General features: G+C 36.7%; 1 protein-coding gene across 3 annotated transcripts in view; it reads left to right on the plus strand.

Annotated features, from left to right (window-relative positions):
- The window catches only part of gli3 (GLI family zinc finger 3), a 132,801-nt gene that overhangs the window by 26,012 nt on the left and 84,476 nt on the right, over window positions 1–22,313 (plus strand). Inside the window, exon 1 of one of the 3 annotated variants that reach the window (XM_012965492.3) lies at window positions 10,996–11,108. The exons of the other annotated variants lie outside the window; for them this stretch is intronic. The gene's annotated coding sequence lies outside the window, so the exon portion shown is untranslated. Of the gene's footprint in view, window positions 1–10,995; window positions 11,109–22,313 lie in introns of those variants that run through there. 3 annotated transcript variants of the gene reach the window in all.

The following is a 22,313-nucleotide window of genomic DNA, read 5'->3' on the forward strand; positions in this document are numbered from 1 at the left end:
CTTTTATTAAATAATTTGATTATTGAAACTTAGCAGTAGTTGCTGCATTTCCCACCCTAGGTTTATACTCGAGTCAATAAGTTTTTCCAGTTTTCTTAGGTAAAATTAGGTACCTCGGCTTATATTCGGATCGGCTTATACTCGAGTATATACGGTATACCCCAATGTAGGTCTCTATAAAAATATATTGTAAACAAGCTCATATGTAAAACCCTGCTTCATCTAAATAAACCATTTTCATATAAATATTCTTTTTTAGTAGTATGTGCAATTGGGTACTCCTAAATAGAAAATTAAGGGCCGTCTCCTGGGATCATAGGATTCACAGTGCACACAAACAAACCAAGGGCACACATACATGCTAGGCCCCATCAGCCAATGAATGGGCAAAGTTCTGTCTTTTGCTCCCACACTTCTTCCTGTTACAGTTAGAGCTGCATTATTTCTGGTCATGTGATCTCAGAGGGAGCACACAGCCCATCACTAAATGGTGAGTCAAGAGAAAGGATGCAAAAGGGGAATATTTACTGATATATATATCAATTTGGTGAGATTCTTCTGTTGGTTAAGTATTCATTCTGGGGGTATAGTTTTTTCCCTTCCCAAGCCTCCGGTCCCTGGTCTAGTGTATCCTCGTTGGAACGCGTGCTGATGTGCAGTCATCTTTCACTTTTGGGAAAAGGTCTTTGTGCATGTGCAATGAGCATTCAGTGATGTTACTGCACTTTGTGTGTATGCACTGTATTGTCACACGGAAACCACCATAAGCCACAACCACAAAATTTTGCATAAACTCCCAGCACCTAAGCAGTAAAAGTTGACAGCTATGAAAATTGACAGGAATTCTGGGAGTTGTAAGCTACAAGATCTATTTATTGAAGGATGCCTTTGACTGGTCTAGGCAGTAGTTTTTTTTACTGAAAATGTTTTATGTTAGCAACTGATAGAAGAAGGAGTATTAAAATGATACTGGCTAAATTAATATGTTTTTTACATTTTTAAGATTGTAGGACAACTTGAGCCCCTGCGTAATGAAGGGACCAAAGTAGTGTTGTGTATTAAGTGAATTGAGTGTATTAACTGAATTTATGAATTCTGTCATTTATTACACCCATGTTAAGTTAGACATCCTTATTGCATTTCATTAAGATTTCCAGGTCCAGAAAAAACAAGAATTAGATCTGAAAGCTTACACAAAGGGGGTGATTTATCAAATATATATTTATCATATATATTTTTTTGCAGTTTGAGTTTTTTAGTGCTAAAACTCACACAATTATTTTCTAAAACTCGAATGTCTGATATTTATTAAGTGCAAAAAAACCCAAAAACAGAACGTAAAACTTTGGCATCTAAAAGCTTGCGAGGTGTCCTAGGCAAAGTCAAAACATATTTTCAGTTTGAGATTTTCGAGTTTATAAACACACAAATTCAATGTATTCAAGTTTTTTTTATTTGAACAAGTTTTCCATATTGAAAAATAGGCAAGCATTCACATTTTTTTAAAATAGTTTAGTCGAATTAGAAAAGCACTCTCAAATTCACAAACTTGAAAATTGATAAATAAGCCCATAAGTAAACCACTAATGTATATATCCTAACTTGCACAAAACATAACGTGAAATCCCTATGTAATGTTATATTTAGAACATTTAGAACATTTAGAATGCTGAAAGATGAGAGTATGCATATCATTTAAAATCTTTATCTGTGTGTTGCAATGTGCATTCAATTTCATAAGTGCACTCTTGTATATTCTTGTTACTGTGTAACAGTTAATCTATCCCTCCAAAAATGTGACATGCTTAATAGGCAGTGCCAAAGATCCTCAAGATGTACATGTAATAACCAAACATATCAACTGTATTTTGGGTTTCTTGTGTGCCACATTAGTGCAATAAAGTAACTTTTTAGCCAACGTTCATTAAACGTGATTTTCCCCCCACCTTAAGTTATTTAAAACATGAACCAGTCCTTATCAAGACAGTATGTTTAAACAAGCTTTTATTTAATAACACTCAGACTCACTTTATTTTGACAGCTTTTGAACAAAAGGTAGGGCAACAGAGTTCATAAGAATAATAGGCTTCTTATGATGGTATGTAAGTTTCTAAGGTCGTGCTATAATACAGTACAAAAATTGTTGTAAAGTGAGCCCTGAGTATTGCCAAAGATCATTTGTTAAAGATTACATTTTTTGGTCTTGTACTTAAAAGTACAATCTGCAGCCACCTCATAAATAGAAGGTGTTGGGAACGAACAATGTTAAATCTGCAGTAACAAAGGCAGTGCCCTAACCCTTTAAAGTCTACATAAATCAAACCCTTCACCTTTTCCTTTTGCTGAGTGAACATCTTCTGGAAGCTTTTGTGCAGCATTTTATTGTATTTCCCTATTTAAATGTAGATTTCTCTCGGTTTTTTAAGGCTTTTCTTACGTGCAGTTCATCTTCGGCACAAAAATGTTAATCAGATGTCTTTTGTAGCACCGTACTTGTGAGATAAAATATTTATTGCTGTTGTAAGGCATAGTTTGTGTCGGGTAATAGGTTGGAAGATGCTCTACATAAAAGACTGTATACATATTAGTTCAACTGGTTGTAGCTCAGCTGGTTGCTTACTCTCTTTCAGGTGATGCATCAGTCTTTGGTCTATTTTGTATTATCATTGTTTTTTTATACTAGTATTAAGCTAAATTGTTGTTTGCTTCCTAGGTAAGTTAGTCGCTCCCTAGGTAAGTTAGTTGCTCTTGTTGTAGTGAAGTTATTGCTTTATCTGGTAAGTCAAAACAAGGGCAAAATATTTTTACTAACATGTCTACCCCTCCAAAGATTAATGAACATTAATAATGAATTCCCATTTTGAAACATAAGGAATCTCATTTAATAAAGTTGCACTGTGTACAAAATGCAAACCCACAAAGTAACAGGCCAATTGAAAGAATAAGTTCTGCAACTTGTATACAGTTTAGACACAAATTAATGTAAACCGAGCTCAAATTGTTGCGTTTTTTCTTAATTGTATGAGCCACTGGCCTCAATAATGACATTAGAATGCTATTTACCAGGTGCAATTCAGTGGCAAGTGTAGATGCAGCACAATATGGGAACCTTGGTACGCCTTCTCTGTGCAATTACAATTCCTTGCACTGTTGCATATCGAATCAAATCAGGCAGAACTGAAGCATTGGTGTTGAGCATAATAATTAAGAAGCATATACAGGTGCAGGTCCTTGCAGTTTTATGGCTTGCATTTTTGCAAATGAGGCCTTAAGGGTAATGTCCAACAACTTTTTGCGACCAAAGCAATGCGTAGGCCTTTCCATCAGCAATTTCCTGTATTGCCAGTGGAAAGGCTTTTCGGGGGGATTAGTCACCCGCAGTAGTGTGGGCCACTAATATTCCCATGGGACATTGCCCTAAAAAAGAAGGAAAGCTTCTGAGGCATTTTATTGCCAATAGATTAGTAACAATAGTGCAAGCCATTTTAGCTTGGTCTAACGTCACTTCTGTGCCTGCATCTCTCTTTGGTCTGGGCTCAGATTACAGCAGAGAGGGGAGAGCTGGAGGAAAAGGTGGGGAGAGGAGCAAACTGAGCACGCAGTGCCCAGAAGAATTTTGCTGAGGAGAAGGAAGTCTGACACAGAAGATCATGTGTACAGATTAAAAGGAAAGAAATGTGGTGATTGTTTTCACTAAAATCTGAGAGCAGCCATTCTGGAAGTGTTTTTACATAGATTTACATAGTGTATTTACATAGATCTTTCTGATAAAGCTTACTTAGTTTTTACCTTTCCTTCCCCTTTAAGGGGCAGTATAATCCTTGTTCAACAAAAATGCAATGTAAAGTCTATGGAGTAGCTTGAGTTTACATAGATTGTTATGGTTACAAAAACAGGCAAAAAGTATGTTTAGCACAAGTCCTGCTTACTTGTTGGACAAGTGTATATGACCCCTTTAAATCTGTTTCTAACCAGTCATATGGTGTTTATTGCTGACTGTAAGTTTTTTTTATATATATAATCTACATGTCACCTTTGTTTATCTTTGTGTCTTGGAAGTCTAATATCCCCTGCAGCAGTTCTGTGGCATAACTAAGTGGCACAGCAAAATCCTTCAAATCCACCCGCAAACATGTATACTAAGATTATGAATTATTCAGCACCCCCCCCCCATCCCCCTGATGTGTGATAAATATGTAGCTTCACAGTAAGGCGTATGCCTGACTTTAATTTGAGGGTGATTAACATATAAAATTTGCTTATACAATACAGATTAAATATGTGCAGTGTTTAGTTCTGTGTTATATAAAGAGAATTACTGTGTGTTACTAAGGAATGATATTCAGTTGGCACATTCTTTTTTGTTGCTGTTTTCCATAGTCATGGTTTAACAGGTGTCATTGCATCAACTCAGATATGCTTCAGGCTCTTTGAGCGGAAACGCAGTGACAAGAAGTAGCTTCATGTGCACACATTTACTATACAAGCTGCTTGCTGGCACATGCCAAACATCAGTGCCAACACACACATGTTGCAGCTGTTATTTAATAGGAAATTAAGTTATAGATGCTGGGAAAGCCTAGCTAGATTAATATGGTGTTTACATACTGGTTGCAAAGCTTTTGGTTAACTTTACAGTTTCAGAACAATTTGTTTAAACTGTAGTTTTAGTTACAGTATGTAAATATTATTGGCTGATAGCAGAATCACATATATGTCTTTTGTGTATTTTTCAATAATATATATATTGTGAGAGATGCAATGGGAAAGAGCGTTATTTGGTGTATTTCCACCAGTATTTAAGGTAGGATACAAATGGCCCAAGGTAAAATACCTGGTTTTACAGCAGGTAATGCTGTTTTGGAGTAAATCTCCTTTAAGGTTTGATTTGGCCAGCTGTAGGGAGCTGCCTGATTAGGCTGCAGGTGAGCAGCCAATAAAAGGGGTTGTGTGATTTACAGAGGGGGAATTGAACCGTGACTATGTGAAGGTCACTCTCAGAGCAGGGCACAGAGCAGGAGGGCTGCCTGTGTGAGGAACTCCCAGAGGAGCTGGGGGTGCCACCTGCCACTGCCAGGAAGCAGAGGGAGTGCTGACTGAATGAATGAGTGCTGAGAGGGCTCAGCAAGGCTTAGTGTGAAGCCTGAGGGTTCCAGAGCGTGGAAAATAACCCTGGAAGGTGAGAACCCTGAAGAAGGGACATCTCAAAACCCTGAACTGTGTATGAACTATTGTCTTTATGTTTCTGTTGGGAAGAATGGGCCCTTAATAAACCTGAGTTTTGCCTGAAGACTTGGTGTCCCTGTCTCTATGCTCCAGATCCTCTGCATGCCTGCCTGCCTACCAATGCTAATTCCCCCAAAATTGCGTGTACAGGCATTCAGCATGTCACAATATATATACTTTACTTGAGATCCTAGGAGATTTACTAGCATGATGCAAATTTACTCTAGTGCTGTAACTCACGACATCCATTGCTACAACTTTTTCTGATGTTATAGATTGCATTAGTAGGGGCATTTTAGCCTATAGGCCAGTGATCCCCAACCAGTGGCAGGCGAGCAACTAGCTGCTCACCAACCCCTTGCATGTTGCTCCCAGTAGCATCAAAGCAGGTGCCCATTTTTTAATTCCTGGCTTGAAGGCACATTTTGGAGGCATAAAATAATGTGTACACCTGTAGTCCTCCAGTCCACATTGGGCTACCAGATAACCAATCACAGCCCTTTTTGGGCACCCCCTAGGAACTTTTTTAATGCATGTGTTGCTCCCCAACATTTTTTATATTTAAATGTTGCTCACGAGTAAAAAAAGTTTGGGGACCGCTGCTATAGGCATAGGCGGCATGATAAGCCTGTGCCATATGTGGCTTGACTTGCATTGCAGCTCATTCTACCAATATATTCTGGCTCCTTTCTGGTTCCACCTGTGCCCATATATTCTGGCTCTGTTTTTTCGGATCCAGCAAGGAAACTGAATATGTGCCTGTATTACTCAGCTTAACCCTTCATGTGTGACCTAAACTTTAGGCCTTCTGGACAAACAGTGAAATCATTGTCTGCATATAATAAAACACTGCTATATTATGCCTACTGTTGTAGTGGTATATTAAAGTCTGCAAATAACCTCTCTTACACCGACACAAATGGAAAAGAGAGTACTGAAAATAATTATGAATATACTTGCTTGAAGGTACCACAGTGCGCCATATTGGAATTCTTCTCCCCAGAATGAGAAGTGGTTAGTGGTGTGTGAAAGGGTTTCTCTAAATTTGTTCAGAAAAATAGATTTTACATTGGGGAAATAGAAGGTACTGGGTCACACAGTGCACATATTCTTGATATTATTAAATTAAAGGGAAAGTTCATGTTTACATTAATCTGAATATGTTACATTTGCACCTATATAACATTTCAATTAGTCTTCATTATAAATTTTGTATAGTGTTTGTAATATTAGGCTTCCTATTCTCGCACTTGCAAGAGTTCAGCTGAAAATGCAGTGTGGATGTCTGGGTCACTAAGTCAGTGACTCCAGTAACAAGCACTGTGACTATGAGGCCTACATTTTATTTTCTAATTCATGTCTCTCTTTTCAGACCCATTATTATTTATATTCTATTTTCAGGGGTCTTTCAAACTGTTGTTTCTTTCTGCACCCCCCTGCACTCATTCAGCCAATTGGCAAATGCAGGTGAAACACATCAAGTTAAAATGCAGGAGAAATCCACTGCAAAGGAACAACAGGGCAAAGGCCCTTAGGGTAAATAACCCCTAGAAACAGTTAAAATCCCAAGCATGAGATTTACAGAAATTTACAGAAATGTTAAAGGAGATAAAACCTAAAAAAACTAAGTAAGCTTTATCAGAAAGGTCTATGTAAATACAGCATAAGCACTCACAGAAATGCTGCAAAAAGAAACAGGATTTGTTGTCTCTTTGTTTTCCTTTGCCAGAGACACGCAGCTCGCTCCCCTCTCCTGCTCCCCCCTCCCTCAAGAATGCTAAGACCTCCCTCCCCCCCTTAGGAATGTGCAGGAAGCTTCCTCATAGTCTTACAAACTGAGCATGTACACTGGTCTTGGTGCAGGAGCAAGGCATTATGGGAACTTTCTTTACAGAGATCAGTGTTTTGTTTTTTCTATGAGGCTTTGGATCATCTGAACTGGAGAAATATGGGGAGACTTAAGGGCACTATTGAGAGAACTGAAGGTATGCCTGCAGCTTGAGATTAACTCTTTATTAGCCTTTCCTTCTCCTTTAATAGAGAAGAATCCTCAGGGGACCAGAAGTATTGGTGTACAATTTGGGAAAAATGTATGCATTATATAACAGTGTTAAATAAGGGAAAACTTAAAATCAGGGTATGTAAAATTGAGTTTTCACTGTAATAATAAACTCCTCACCCTATTGCAGTTTATTTTACAATTCTGCTGTCTACCCCATACTAAAATTATACGGCTAACAGTTTACTACTCTTATACTTGAATACTACTACATTTATGGGATGCATTATCCGGAAATCCCTTATCCAGAAAGGAAGGCTGTCTCCCATAAGACTCCATTTTAAGCAAATAATATAAATTTTTAAAAAAGATTTTCTTCTTCTCTGTAATAATATCCCAACTGAGAAATAATTAATCTTTATTGGAGGCAAAACTGTTCTGTTGCAATTACCTGATGTTTTTGTTTTTTCAACATTTTTTAACAATAGAAAAATCTTTATAGAAACAAATAGCAATTATTAAGTAATGATCAGCAAAGTAATGTTTATTTTGCAATGTATCTGTTTATGTATTGTGCATATAATTGTATATTTATCAGGCAATGGAACATTTTAATGAAGTCATTTGACATCCTATAAATCTACAGGATGTTAAGATGAAGGAATATTCTCTATTTAAAAGGGTTTTCACGCTTGACTGTTATAGTTAAACTGCTTATAGCAGAGCTAATTATCTGGTTTAAGCAGCTTGAGTAGGTTTTAGACATAGGTAAATCCTAAAGAGTCCTTGGAATTAACCCTTTTAATTCTAGGGATATTTTTACATAAACCCATGCTACGAAACATATCAGACCCAAAATGGTCTGTTCATGTATTTTCTTCCAAGATTTTAAATATCCTCTAAGTTCACTCAGGCTGTTACCTACCGATAAGAATAAATACATAGAACAAAACCACATTTTGCAACCCCTCTGGGATGTATTTCTTTCTTCCTAGTTCATTTATTTATTTTCTGGTAACCTCTTTTGATGTGACTAATTAGCCACTCACAATAAACCGTGACAAGCTGCCCTAATATAAGCTTTATACAATGCTCACACAAAGGGTATATGCAAATTCTTGCAAAATAGAGAGATAGTATACCTCACAGCTTCTAAGTAAGAAATATAAACCTTGCGTTCAATTTCAAAGGCAGTTGGCTGGTGATTAATGGTTCTGTGAATTACAGTACCTTTTCCAAGTTTCTTCAAGTGCCCTGCTTCCTTACACAAGCCTGCAAAAAGCTTTGATATTGGGTGCGAACAAACACTTGGTAGGTGTGTTTAAACTAGTGCTATTTGCTTTTAGCACTTCTTTTACAAAGGCAGAACAAGCAGTTTGTTCAAGCACTTGTATTCTTGTATTTCTTATTTTGCCTAATTGAAGGTTACTTTTTGCATGCCATGTAAACAAGCTGCCCATGCAATTGATAGAATATTTGTTTGTTTAGACTCATGTCAAGTCTTACTAAAATGCATGAATATTTTATTTATGTAGTGCCGTGTGCATAGTGCCAAACAGTGTATTTGGAATATTTTCTTTCTGTGTTAATTTGCATCTAATCAAGTGGTATATAGTGCATGAATGTTATACCTGAGATGGTAATAAAAAAATGTAATTTAGCCAGATCCTCTTGAGCAATTGCATCAATTCCACTCACTTAACAGATAAAGCTGGGCTGACCTCTTTGCCTTATGTAAAAGGGTTAACAGCCTGGGGCCTAGTGAAACAAAACTCATGTAAACCTCATGTAACTTTTGTGGAATTAGATTGTTAGTATTGAAGTCACCATGGTAAGGTGTGTGCAGTTAAATGTTCCCTACTTACCCAACACACATTTGGATACAGATAGTCTCTGAGATACAGGAATAACATAAGGGGTGACAAATATCACTGGCAATGTTCCCCATAGTAACCAATCATATCTTTGCTTTTGTTTTCTAAAGGTCCCCATACACAGGCCGATCCGCTCGCTTGGCGAATCTTCTCCTGATATCCCCACCTATGGGTGGGCGATATCGGGAGAATCCAGGATTATAACGGCGGGTATAGGAAAAGTCGGTCCAGGGACCGCAACGGCTTGTTGATGCGGTCCCCGGACCGACTTTTCCTATCTGACTAGATTTTTTAACCTGCCCAATTGAGATCTGGCCGATTTCAGGCCAGATATCGGTCGGGCAGGCCTGTCGGTATTGCCCATACACGGGAAAATAGTTTAACACAGGAATGGACATTAGACAAGCCAGCACTCAGTAAACCGTGGCTGATTTTAGTTTATGAGACTGCATATAATCACACTAAAGTTCCCCATACACTATAAGCGAGCGGATCTACCCCCACCCGCTCCATGGTGTTAGTGCACTAACAGGCACAGGTATGCATTTGGTTGGGAGCCGGTTGACTCTTTCTCTCCCTATGTACATATATATATTTATATATTTTTTTTTTCTACTTGTTGAACATGTGTAAAATATTGTAAATAAATCTGAGAACTACTATAAGGTCTGTTATTTATTGTTAAAGGTTTTACAAACATTAGAACAATGTATATAACTAAATGAAAATGACAGAACACACAGCAGGGAAGTATGAAACTATCTTGTGTTTGTGCAGTTGGAGTAGGTCTGTAGCAACCTGTGGTACTTTTTAGGGATAGGCTCATAGACTGGCTTCAGTGGATGTGATTTAATGATGGAGACAGGTTTCCTTAGTAAACCAAATTTAGAGTACTGGAATGCTTATCTTATATCCAGACCTTGAACATAAAAGGCATTTTATACCAGCAATTGTTCATTTAATGAGCAATTGCAGAGTACAGGACGGCTAAGGGATTGAGCTACACGCACCATTATTGCAAGAAGTATTTCGAAATACCAGAAATAGGACGTAAGCTCTGATCAGGGAGAGTGTGAGCACAATTACCTTCTTTTCAAATCCTTCTGTGACACTGCGGGAGGAAAAAGGACTTTGAAACTTGAAAGGAAAGAGCTTGCTTTCAACCTCAAAAGCTAGGAGGAAAGGGCTCTGAAATTTGCTCAGTATTCCCAATTCACCATTAGCCTGTTTCTTCCTTTAGCCTCAAGGCATTCTCCGCTTTTTGAAAAGATGTTAAGAAATTCAGTCACAATAGAGAGCCTAGTTTTGAACATGTTTCACTCGGTCCATTGAGGTCTGGTCTTCAGCCTTTGTGTGGGGTGAATTGAGCTGAGCAGCTCTCTGGCTGGGGAGAGGTGAATGAGCAGTCTCTGTGCAGTCACAAATTTGGCAAAGAAAAGATTTCCCTCCCTTTCTGTGACAATATGCATTCCTGTGCAGCCTGGCCACTTGCAATATGCGAAGCAGAACTTAAGCTTCAGTTATTTGGTTTATAGCTCATCATGGTAACTCTTGTTAAGTTTGTCTTCTTCTTAGAGATGCAGTTGACCCACTCTTTGGTGCCATCTGTTAAAAGCCCAGAAAAAGCACAAGGAAACCCCCCCAACAAACCCCTAATGACAAAAACTATTTATTTAACATAGCCCAATGTACTGAACCCTCCTTCTTTCATGCAGGTTGTATAAGGGTGAAATTGGTTTGATTTAATGATTAGCCGACTGACCCCTAAACTATAGAGAAGCTGTTGAATAGGAAGAGATCACTGGCAGGAACTCAGGAAGAATACTAATGAGCTTGTTAAATTTAGCATGGCACCAACCACTCTTAATTCCTCTAATGGGGGAAGCACTGCTTCTAAGAGAGCCAGAGAGTGGAAGTACTTGAGAAAGTGCTGAATATCCTCACAGTTAGAAATGGTACTAAAGGAATTAACTCTCGCACAGTGAGCCACCATCATTTTGTACTGCATTGTAAGTATGATCTCTTTTGCTTAAACAGTGCCGTGTTCAGAAAACAGTAGTAAGCCATCATGTCAGTCTTGCTGCTTTACCTGCTGCATATTTATCATTTCAGTTTGGTTGCCTGTTTGCCCTTTACCACATCTATGCTTTGCTACCCGTTTCATCTTGTTTAGTAATGTGGGACAAAACTATTAGTATGAAAAACTTTTTCATGCAGTTATATACAACATATTTTTCTCTTGCTTGGCATATTTCACTACCTTTATTTCATGAAGATATAATATATTGTTTTTCTTTTTAATTAAATGCACTGAATATGAATATGATCAGTTTTGTTTATTGGCCCAAAACACAGTTTGAGAAAAATACTTTTTTCTTTTACTTTGTACTGTTTCATTATATATGTTTGGTAGGCAGAATGTTAAAGCAGTAGGTTGTGGTGTCCTACAGACTTTTGTTTGACACTGAAAGTTAAAATATATTGTCAGAGGGCATTTCTGGATCATGAAGATAGGTTATGGTGTTAGATTTTATTACACTAATGGACCTCAGCTATAGTCTCAGAAAGACCTTAAAATGTACGTAAAATAATGATGTTACAGCTCAAGGGGCATTAAGCTCAAGCTGTGTTTTTATATCATAGATGGAAAGTCAGGCAAACATATACAGAAACTGCAAAACTAAATATCTTTACTTAAACTGTAGGCCATTCAGCTGGGAAGAAAATTTTAGTAGAACGGATGTTTCTTTTGCCTCTAAAGCTGTCTGTTGAGAAACTTCGACAAGCAGTAACAGTTGTCTTGTGTTTGGCTGTCGAAATCCTTTGGCAGATGCTGCCGGAGAAGTGGGCTGTTTGCTTACATTTTTTGCAATAGACTCCCACTTGTTGCCATGGCGGACAGTATGTTTCTGTCAATAATTTGGCTTGGCGCAGCCTGTCTACACATCCTCTTAAAACCTTACTGAACAATTCAGTTCAGCAGAACAAGATTAGGCAGCTTTCGTCTTTGGCCAACTGAAGTGGTTGCTGCACTTACAGGAGGCAGAATTATTGCAGGGGAAGCTTCTCCTCCCTGCTTCTTCAGAGAAAGAAAGGTCTTGCAAATCCCTTAGCTATTTGTATTCTGGAGTGCATGCACTGTCAGATTTTTATCGGGCTCTTTCAAAGGCAACTCTGTGAAGCAGGGCACGAGGTAAACTCTTAACATAATGTTTGTCTCTTGGAACTCCTTGTCATCTTATGAAAATATAAATCTGCAAAGAAAAGTGAGAAAAAAGACTTTCTGTTTCGATGACTTATGACTGAAAACAAAAATATTTGTTTAAGACAGGCATGTCAAACTCTGGATCCCATGTGGCCCACTCTGTCCTACTTTGCCCCCACTCCCTTCTCATTCTTTCAGTTAATGTTGATCCCTGACTTTCTACACTGTTCTGTGTCAAATATTTTATGGGCAGTGTGTTTTTTTGACCATGCATTCTGTTGTTTTATGTTAATTTAGGTAAAACTATTTTATCAATATAAAATGTGTCATCATTGAACTGAATGGAGTAAAAAGGCTTTCTTAACCCTCATCTTCTATAAAATGATTTCTTAAATGTGTGCCTCCCTTTGGATGGCAGAGACCCTTGTAGGCTTTTAATCACTTAATCATTTAAGTTTTACATGCCTGGTTTAAGATGAATTCTATTTTAGGCTTTTATTTATTTTTCTTAATAAATGGCTAAAACAACATACACTTTTGATTTATAAAGTTTTTATTATCTCATTTCAGCTGTTCAGTATTCTCTTAGGGCTCTTAAACTTTGTGTTTTTAAAAATCCATGCTGACTTCATCTAAATGCATCTGTTACATTTATATGAATTTTTTATACAAAACAAAATGTTTTATGTTAGGTCAAGGCACATCTCACTATTTTATTGTATTATGAACATGCTTCAAGTGCAAAAAAAATAGCATGTTGCTTTAAAAAAAAACGCAGTAAAATGTGGCTGCAATCCTTTGTCTCAGATAGGAGGGCAAACAAACTCTGTAGTTTACACTGGTTACAGTCATAACCCCCACACTTTTTCCAATGGGTTAGACATGCTTTTAACTAAAAATGTGTTTTTTTTCTTCACAATCAAGAAAGAAATAAGGCTACTTTTTTAATTAACTACCTCTCCAGTTTTCACCTCCTCCTGAACAAATGGTAAAGTTGTTACTTTTACTTTAAAACAAACAGGTGATGAAGTATAATGCCTTTTGTTGTACATTATGAAACTACTAGATTCTCACAGTTCAAACTGTTTTATTAGCTATACATTGGTTAACAAACCTCTCTAGGACTACATACATAATAAATTTTACCTGGTACAGGTATGGGATCCCTTATCCAGAAACCTGTTATCCAGAAAGTTCCAAAATACGGAAAGGCCATCTCCCATAGACTCCATTATAAGCAAATAATTTTAATTTTTAACAATGATTTCCTTTTCCTCTGTAATAATAAAACAGCACCTTGTACTTGATCCCAACTAAGATATAATTAATCCTTATTGGAGGCAAAACAATTCTATTGGGTTTATTCAATATTTAAATGATTTTTAGCAGACTTAAGTTATGGAGATCCAAATTACGGAAAAACCCCATATCCGGAATACCACAGGTCCCGAGCATTCTGGATAACAGGTCCTATACCTGTACCTAATATATATAACTTAATATTCGAATACACTATATGCTTTTAGTGCATGGTCTGATAGTCAGCTGGGAAAAACTGTAAATCTAAGCTGTTTAAAGACATTCAGCGGCTCACCTTCATTCAATATAACAGTTGCCTGTTCCTACATTCCAGATACAGTCCTGGTTTTTTTCAACATTTGAAAATCGTTAGGAATAATAATATTCCAGATTTTTAAAAAATAACCAACTGCTTAGAAATATTTAAATTTTCAAGAGTGTGGCAGATTCTTTCACTGAAGAGCAATGTGACATTTTTTAAGAAAATGTTCATACATTTTCCATCTATTCATTTTTAAGTTTCTATTTTTTAAAGTTTAGTAAAGTATATTTTTTATTGAATGTGTGGCCCCATTGAATTATGATAAAAATATGGTTATAACTAATACAGAAAAGGCAAATGTGCTAAATGTGCATCAGAAAGCTGATGTAATTCCTATATTTAAAAAGGGATTACAATCTGAGCCTGCCAGTTATAGCCCAGTAAGGTTGACATCAGTGGTGGGCAAGTTATTTGAAGGCTTGTTTAGGGATCACATACAAAATTATGTCCTGGAGAATGGCTTTATAAGCAGTAATCAGCATGGCTTCTTGAAGGGCAGGTTATGCCAGACAAATTTGATTGCTTGATGATGATGATGTTAGGAAGAATCTCAACATTATGGTTGCAGTAGATATGATCTTTAACTGTACTACTTGAAAATACAGATGTAATTCTGTCCTTTCCACATATAAACTGGTTACAATTTTCAATGGTTGTAAAGTTATATGTGTAATGGTTTTAAAAGCATTATCTGTCTGGCTGTTTATATTCTCTTTTCTGATGGTGATGACTTGTGAAGCAATTCACCAGAAGCCAGCTGAGCCTAGAAAAGACCTGACTTCTACATTGTCTTAAGAATCAATACTTAGGTTATAAGTTCAATTCTAAACAGGGCACTAATTGGAAGGAATTTGGATTTATCCTCAGAATTAAAGGATAAACAAATACTGCTTCCAGTTACATTTACAAATAATGTTAAAAACCATTGAAAAACTGCAATTAAAGGACAAGTAAACCCAACATATATTTTTTTTCTCAATAAAATAAAACAGAATTCTAAGCAACTTTGCAATATACTTTGTAATATTTATTACAAATTTGCAATGGTTTTTGACTTATTTATAATTTGTATATAATTGCTATTAGAAGTAGTGTTTGCCTGTCCTTTGGCTGGTGCCCTGGTGGCTCTGGCGTTTGAAACAATGTAACACAAGCCAGCAGATTGACAAACCTGGCTTGCTGGAGGAGACTGGCTTTTGCAACATTGTTTAAAAAGTAACAACCAGCAGTTAAGCAAATGCTGCTTTCAATAGCAATTACATTTACAAATAACTTTTACAGCACTAAACATTTTAAATAAATTCACATTGGAAAGTTGCTTAGAATTATGTTCTTTTATTAGGCAAAAACATATTTTTGAGGGATTCAAAAAAATTGCATTTTTTTTTTGTGTTTTTGGGTGTAGAGTCCCCTTAACTGCTGCTTGCAATTCTCATTTTTCAGCCTTTACCCTTTAAAATAAATTTTGATTAAGACTTCAGTTATCAATTTTTATTTTTGGGAGGATTCATGACTGTATGTGGCAAGGGATAGATGCCAATGTTAATAAAGATTTGTTTGCAAGCCTATTCTGCAGGTTACTAAGTATGTTGATGGTAAATAACTGGCAAGCATACACAAGCAGACCCAGTAAGTATTGATCAAAAGCATGTGCTAGTTGCTGGCTTTTAAGCTGGCCATACACGTTCAGATTGTAGTCTTCTTCCGACGAATGTTCGGATATCAATTGTACATTTAAATGCAACAATCTAAAACTAACATTCAGATTGAAATTACAGGATAAAGTACTAAAAATAAATCGAAGGATGTTCTGAACATAAAATAATTGGCAGACAATAATCGTACGAAAATGACGTCCCAGAAATGCATTGTAGGTCACCCAGGGATATCGTCAGATTTTATTACCTGTCTGATCAACTAAATGACCAATTGCCATGGTACGAAAATTATCAGGGTGATAATTTGGAGCCCACACATGGTTAAAAAATTGCACAAAATATAGTTTTCTTTGACTATATTGGTGTGTGTATGGACAACTTTAGTCATGTGCCTTGCTCCGTTATTTCTAATTTATCACAATTTGTATGACTTCACACTGTGTTTGAGGGGATGTCCACAATATATAAAAAAAGAATACTTGGTATGGAAAAATGATTTTAGTTCACTTCCTTCAAACTAAAGATGACTGGAATTAATTTCCGTGGTTTCACCCTACAATTAAGTGATGGTATTTGTAATGCAATGATAAAACAGATAAAAACTGCAGTATGGTTTTTAGTCATTCCCCTCATAAATAATTAATCACAGCTTAGTGTGGTAACTTACTTTCTTCAAACAGTTTTTAGCTGGTAAGAGAAATTGTATTTATGAATGTTTGCAAATTCTTGCAAGGGGAAGAAAATTTCCTAAGGTTAAAATATAATACCTACCCTCAATCATTATTTTTGTAGTCGATATGCATACATTTCTTAAGTTATAATAGACTTAGAGCAAGAAATAACTGTGTACCTACGTTAAAATTTTCAGCATGATTTATTATTTCCCTAAATTTCTGATGTCACAGCTGTTAATACTTAGCGCTTACAGTGACAACTCCTGGGAATGATCTGTTCTTCTGCCAGCGATATTTATATAATGCTGAACACTGAGGCACAGCTATACCCTTGTGGACCTTTATAAATAAAGTTATACATACATACATACATACATACATACAAGTCCTTGTAGGTCGTTATACTTACCCATCGTCCAAGAACAGGCCCCAAATTAAACACTGTTTTATATTAAGCGCTGTTTCTTACAAATTAAGTTCCTGTTTGTATATGAGAAGTTTTTGTCATTGATGATGCAAAGAGAAATACCATGTAACATATTTCACTCTTGGTTTTCTAATGAAAAATATGAAGAAAATCAGGCAACATCTCTATTCGGCCAGAAGGGCCTCTGGTGACTGTGCCTGACTGTGTCTGATTTGAGGCACCAATTGCCTGACTGCACTGTGACTGTGCCTCACTGTACAGTACATCTTAATAAAAAATTTGTGTGGCAACTTTGTTTGTGTTTTAGATTTCAGCCCCCGTATGTGATTGAGTTTGACACCCCTGGCTTAAAGAAAAACTATCCTTAGAATGAATGCTTAACCAACAGATAGTTTAAATTATGTAAAGCGACCTATTTAAAAATCTCGTCAAACTGGTATATATATATCAGTAAATATTGCCCTTTTACATGCTTTTCCTTGACCCACCATTTAGTGATGGGCTGTGTCCTCCCCCAGTGATCACATGACCAGAAATAATGTGTGAGTAAAGTGTGGAAGCAAAAGGCAAAACTCTGTCAATTAATTAGCTGATGAGGCCTAGCATGTAGCATGTAGCCTTGGCTTGTTTGTGTGCACTGTGAATCATATGATCCCAAGAGGCGGTCCTTAATTCTTAAAATAGTAATTTTCTATTAAGGAGTACCCAATAGCACATACTTATATTTTTATGAAAATGGTTTATTTAGATGAAGCAGGGTTTTACATATGAGCTTATTTATGCAATATATTTTTATAGAGACCTACATTGTTTGGGGGTATAGTTTTCCTTTAATATGCTTAATATAAAGCTAAGTATGTATTATTATCCTTTATTTATATAAAGTTCGCATGCTGTGCAGTGGCTTTAACAGTTTCTTCATAATTCATGTAAGTCTTTACCTCGGTATGTAAGTATTATAGTTTTTGTTAGTGATATTTGTGTATGCAGAGCTGTACATTAAAACAGAACATTAGTAGAATAGATGGCAGTCAGTACAATAATAGTGTTTAAATATGTGCAAATAATATTATCATATTCATGATTCCAATAAATGGAATTGTAGGTGGAAGGGCATACACGTTGCTCTAAGCCTCCTGCAGTAGGAAACTTCGGATGACTTTGGAAAACAAGCGATGCATAGGCCTTTCCACCAGCAATAAAAAGAGACACTTTCGGGAAGGTGCAATTATGCATTCTGTAAGTAGATTACCTTTTAATGTGGCATGTGAAAGCCAATTTTTATTCACAATAGTAGGAGATTTTTTTTAAGTAGGAAAGACAAGCTCACTGAATTGTGATTTTCAGCTAACACTGTTCACTAAATGATCCTGCTTCTGTCTGCCTCATATTGAGTATGCGCTGCCAGTCATGGGATCAAGCTTTCAGCATGAAAATGTATAGTTTAAAATTTTTGAAAGCTGAAATCTCCCTGGCCTGTTAGTGCACAGTCACAACAGGGTGCATGGGAGCAGATCAGGTGGAAGGCAGATAAAACACAGAAGGGTTGATTCACTAAAAGTCGATATTTCAAGCACTATTTATAGCATGCGTTAAAAATTTTATCGCTTCTTATTTTTTGCGACTTAAAGGACAATGAAACGTTAATATAAATTAAAAGTAAGTCTACAGGCATTCTTTTTAAGTACTTACTGCATATCTAAATTCCCAGACCCCTGCTTGCTTCTCTGAGATATGGTGCTGGCAGCCTACAGCAGTGTGAAGGCTACAGTGACATCACTGAAATCTCTCTGTCCTTCCTATTCTCTGGGCATGTGTGTAACTTGAACCTGTCTCCTGTTCTGAGCTACACATACCCACCAGCCAATCAGAAGCGGATCTTGCAGAGGGGAGGGGGGGAGGGAATGAAACACATGTGCAGTATGAAGCAAGGAGGGAAAGGAAAGGAGAATACCTTTTTAGAGATGGCTGCCTGTTGTGAAGTAAGTGTGACTGAGTAAATATTTAATTAGGTGAGCCAAAAGTGTGGCGTTTTTACTAAACAATAGGAGGACTATTGGGCAGTATGCTTTTTAAATGTTGACTTGCATTCTCCTTTAACACACGATTCACTATAGGATACTTGCGTTAATTAAGACACGATGTTGCTTGCGTTATTTAAGTTGAATGTCCGCTGCACGTGATATATTTCGCTGCTTGCTATATTAGCACATGATTTAACACACGATTTAACGCGCATAACCATTGCATTCGTAAAACTACTTTTCTGCAAATGACCATTTCCCTGAAAACTGTAGGATGCATCACTCTAGGGCCAACACATACTTGAAAAAATCCCACTGCAATTTTCTTTAAGTACCGCCTGCCCCAAGTAGGTGTTAATTTTCACACAGACTAATGCGATATTTAGCGTGTCTAACGCTTCTTATCTGTTTATGAATCATGCGTTAGTATTATTTCTATGCCAGAATTAACGCAATGCGTTAAAATTAACGCCTTGCAATCATGCGTTATTTAGCACATGCGATATGCGTCTTAATGCACGCTATAATACTTTAGTGAATCAAGTGTTATTTTTCACGTCAATTTCAGCGCAAAAAAAATGCAATAACGCTTATCGCACTTTAGTGAATCAACCCTAGAGTGTGAATCTGCCCTTAAAGCCTGTTTAATAATGAAATACCACTTTGGTATTTATTTGGTATTTATTCGGTATATATCAGTCTTAATTTTTCACCTCACTAGGGATCTAGTAGTAGATCAGATTCAAGTTGATTAAGAACATGAGGATGTATGCATATATTGAAAGAGGCCTTTCTCTGTGTACGTTGTTGTGTACATTGTTGTACAGTTGGGAAAGCAACATACAAATTTTGTGCACATTTTTGAAACATATAGATTGTAAACTCTACGGGGCAGGGACCTCCATCCTCTTGAGTCTTTGACTCTTAACTTTTTGCAGCTGTATTTATCTTGTATTTATTTGTATTTATTGTTATACTTTGTTTTTATCTATTTAACTCCCTGTTAGTATTAATGTATTCTACTGTACAGGGATGTGTACATAAGTAGCACTTTATAAATAAAGATATACATAAATACATACATAAACAAGAATATTTTGGCTCACAAAAATAACAGTATGTATAAGGGATTAGACATTGTTTACTGTTATTAGTTCAAATAAATAAACAAAGCATGGCTTCTAAGCCAGACAGCACTTCTAGGGGCTTGACCTCACAATGGGAGTATCTGTTTGTCTGGAATAACTACAATAAACATGGACTGATGCCATATGCATTTTTTTGTGTGCATTACTTCTATCTTTCTGTCTCTTATGTGTATATTCTTATATATTATATTGCCTGCCCTATGCTGCCTATGCGCCATACTCTGCCTACCCTATGCTGCCTGTGTGTGCCATACTCTGCCTGCCCTATGCTGCCTGTGTGTGCCATACTCTGCCTGCCCTATGCTGCCTGTGTGTGCCATACTCTGCCTGCCCTACCTGTGTGTGCCATACTTTGCCTGCCCTATGCTGCCTATGTGCCATACTCTGAGGTGTGAGCAGGTGAACAATGTGGGTGATTACAGCCTGAGGTGTGAACAATGGCAGGGGGTGAACAATGAAGGGATTAAAAGGTGTGAACAACACAGGGAATTACATTTTTACAGGGGGTAACAGCCTGAAGCTGAGATGAGAACCATGCAGGGGGCCAGTTAATCTCAGTATTGATATCATTTAAAGCTTACTCAAAGGTAAGCCATCAAAGCAGCCAGACAGATGGGGGTGCGGCCCGCGGGACAGCACATTGGACAGCACTGCGCTATGTGATCAGAAATCACTTGGATAAAAACATAGTACAGGTATAGGACCCGTTATCTAGGATGCTCAGGACTGAAAAATCAATAAAACATTAATTAAATCCAATAGGATTGTTTTGCATCCAATAAGGATTAATTATATTTTAGTTGGGATCAAATACATGGTACAGTTTTATTTTTACAGAGAAAAAGGACATCAATTTTATAAATCTGAATTACTTGATTAAAATGGAGTCTATGGGAGTCTATGGGCGTAATTCGGAGCTTTCTGGATAATGGGTTTCCGGATAAGGGGTCTGATACCTGTAGTACAGATTCATTTTATAGGTACTAGACCAGTGGATCCAACAAGGCAGAAACCCACATATAAATATATATATATATAATCCTCTATTGGGAATTTTTGAAACTTTAGCACCTAAATTTATGTGCTACTTTTTGAAATTGTTTTAAAGGGCAAGTATACCTTAGCCCAGAGTGCCCTCAATCATTCTAAACTTTGTGTCCAACAAGGCAGAAACTGCCCTAAAATTGAAAATAAAACTTTATAAAAATTTAAATTGAACAACAATCCAATAATATACTGATATTTGTCTTAGTATATATATACATGTATATATATCAGTATAACAGTATATATATATATATATATATATATATATAGTCTTGTAAAGAATCGGCACTCACCAGTATCGGGCACAGGCTGGGTGCTGACAAAAATAATGCATCAAACTCAACAGTAGAAAGCACTCACAGCTACAGCATCAATCAGGTCAGTGATTTATTTCAGCATACCATCTACGCATTTCGATCACCACAGGATCGTCATCAGGACTACAAAAGTAGTATAAAAAAAAGTATATAGGCATTCACTGGATAACATGAAAAATATGAATGGCTATGCCAGTTTTAACCTTCATCAGCTCTCACGGGAAACAGATCTTATAGCATACTGTTCTGAGCAGACTGTAAACCTACCAGCAAACAGCTGTTTTTATTGTTTTTGGCTTGTCAGCTAGAGAACAGTGATGATTGGCTGAAAGGCATTTGAATTTGAATACTATGAACACTCAGAACCAGAAAATTGTTATAGTTTACAGAGTGGAAAATTGCTGCACATAATAATGCAGTTGTGCAATTTACATTTGAGATGCAGTATATGTTGCCAAAATACAATTTTAGTTCTTTCCGTTTTGTTACTTAGACCTAGTCCAAACAGATCCTTTCGGTACCTGTATCAACAAGATTCTCTCTATAACAATAAATTCAGTATGTTCTAACAAATTGTAAGCATACATAATTTAATTTGTCATATTACTGCAATTAACAAAGTACCAGGTCACCTATTTTCAGTTGTCAGTTTCTGCACCAACAGAAGTGTGAAAATTTACAAGACTTAGCAACGAATTGCTTCTAGTTAGTTGTACAAGGCTTGTTCTTTTTTAGAGGCATATTACATCGTTTGCCAGATAATGAAGGAGAACATGTGAAACTACTTTTCCTACTTCACTTCACCTTAGCTTTGGTTTTCTTTTAAAAATGAACATATGTTTGTTGAATTCACATTTTCTGTCAAAATATGTTGAATGTTTCTATTCTGAAACATTTCAGTTGCTAGCAAATTTACACTCAAGTTTTAATTTTCAGTTGGAAATATTCTACATTACAGAGATAAACTGGATTGATTCACGCCTACATTGGTGCTCTGAAATGTGCTACAGAATGTGGCTCGTCAAACAAGACTATAACATGATTATATCCCTAATATATTTGACTGAGAGAAATCAGGCTCACTGTATGTACT

The sequence above is a fragment of the Xenopus tropicalis genome, chromosome 6, assembly GCF_000004195.4.
Source record: "Xenopus tropicalis strain Nigerian chromosome 6, UCB_Xtro_10.0, whole genome shotgun sequence".
NCBI lineage: Eukaryota > Metazoa > Chordata > Amphibia > Anura > Pipidae > Xenopus > Xenopus tropicalis.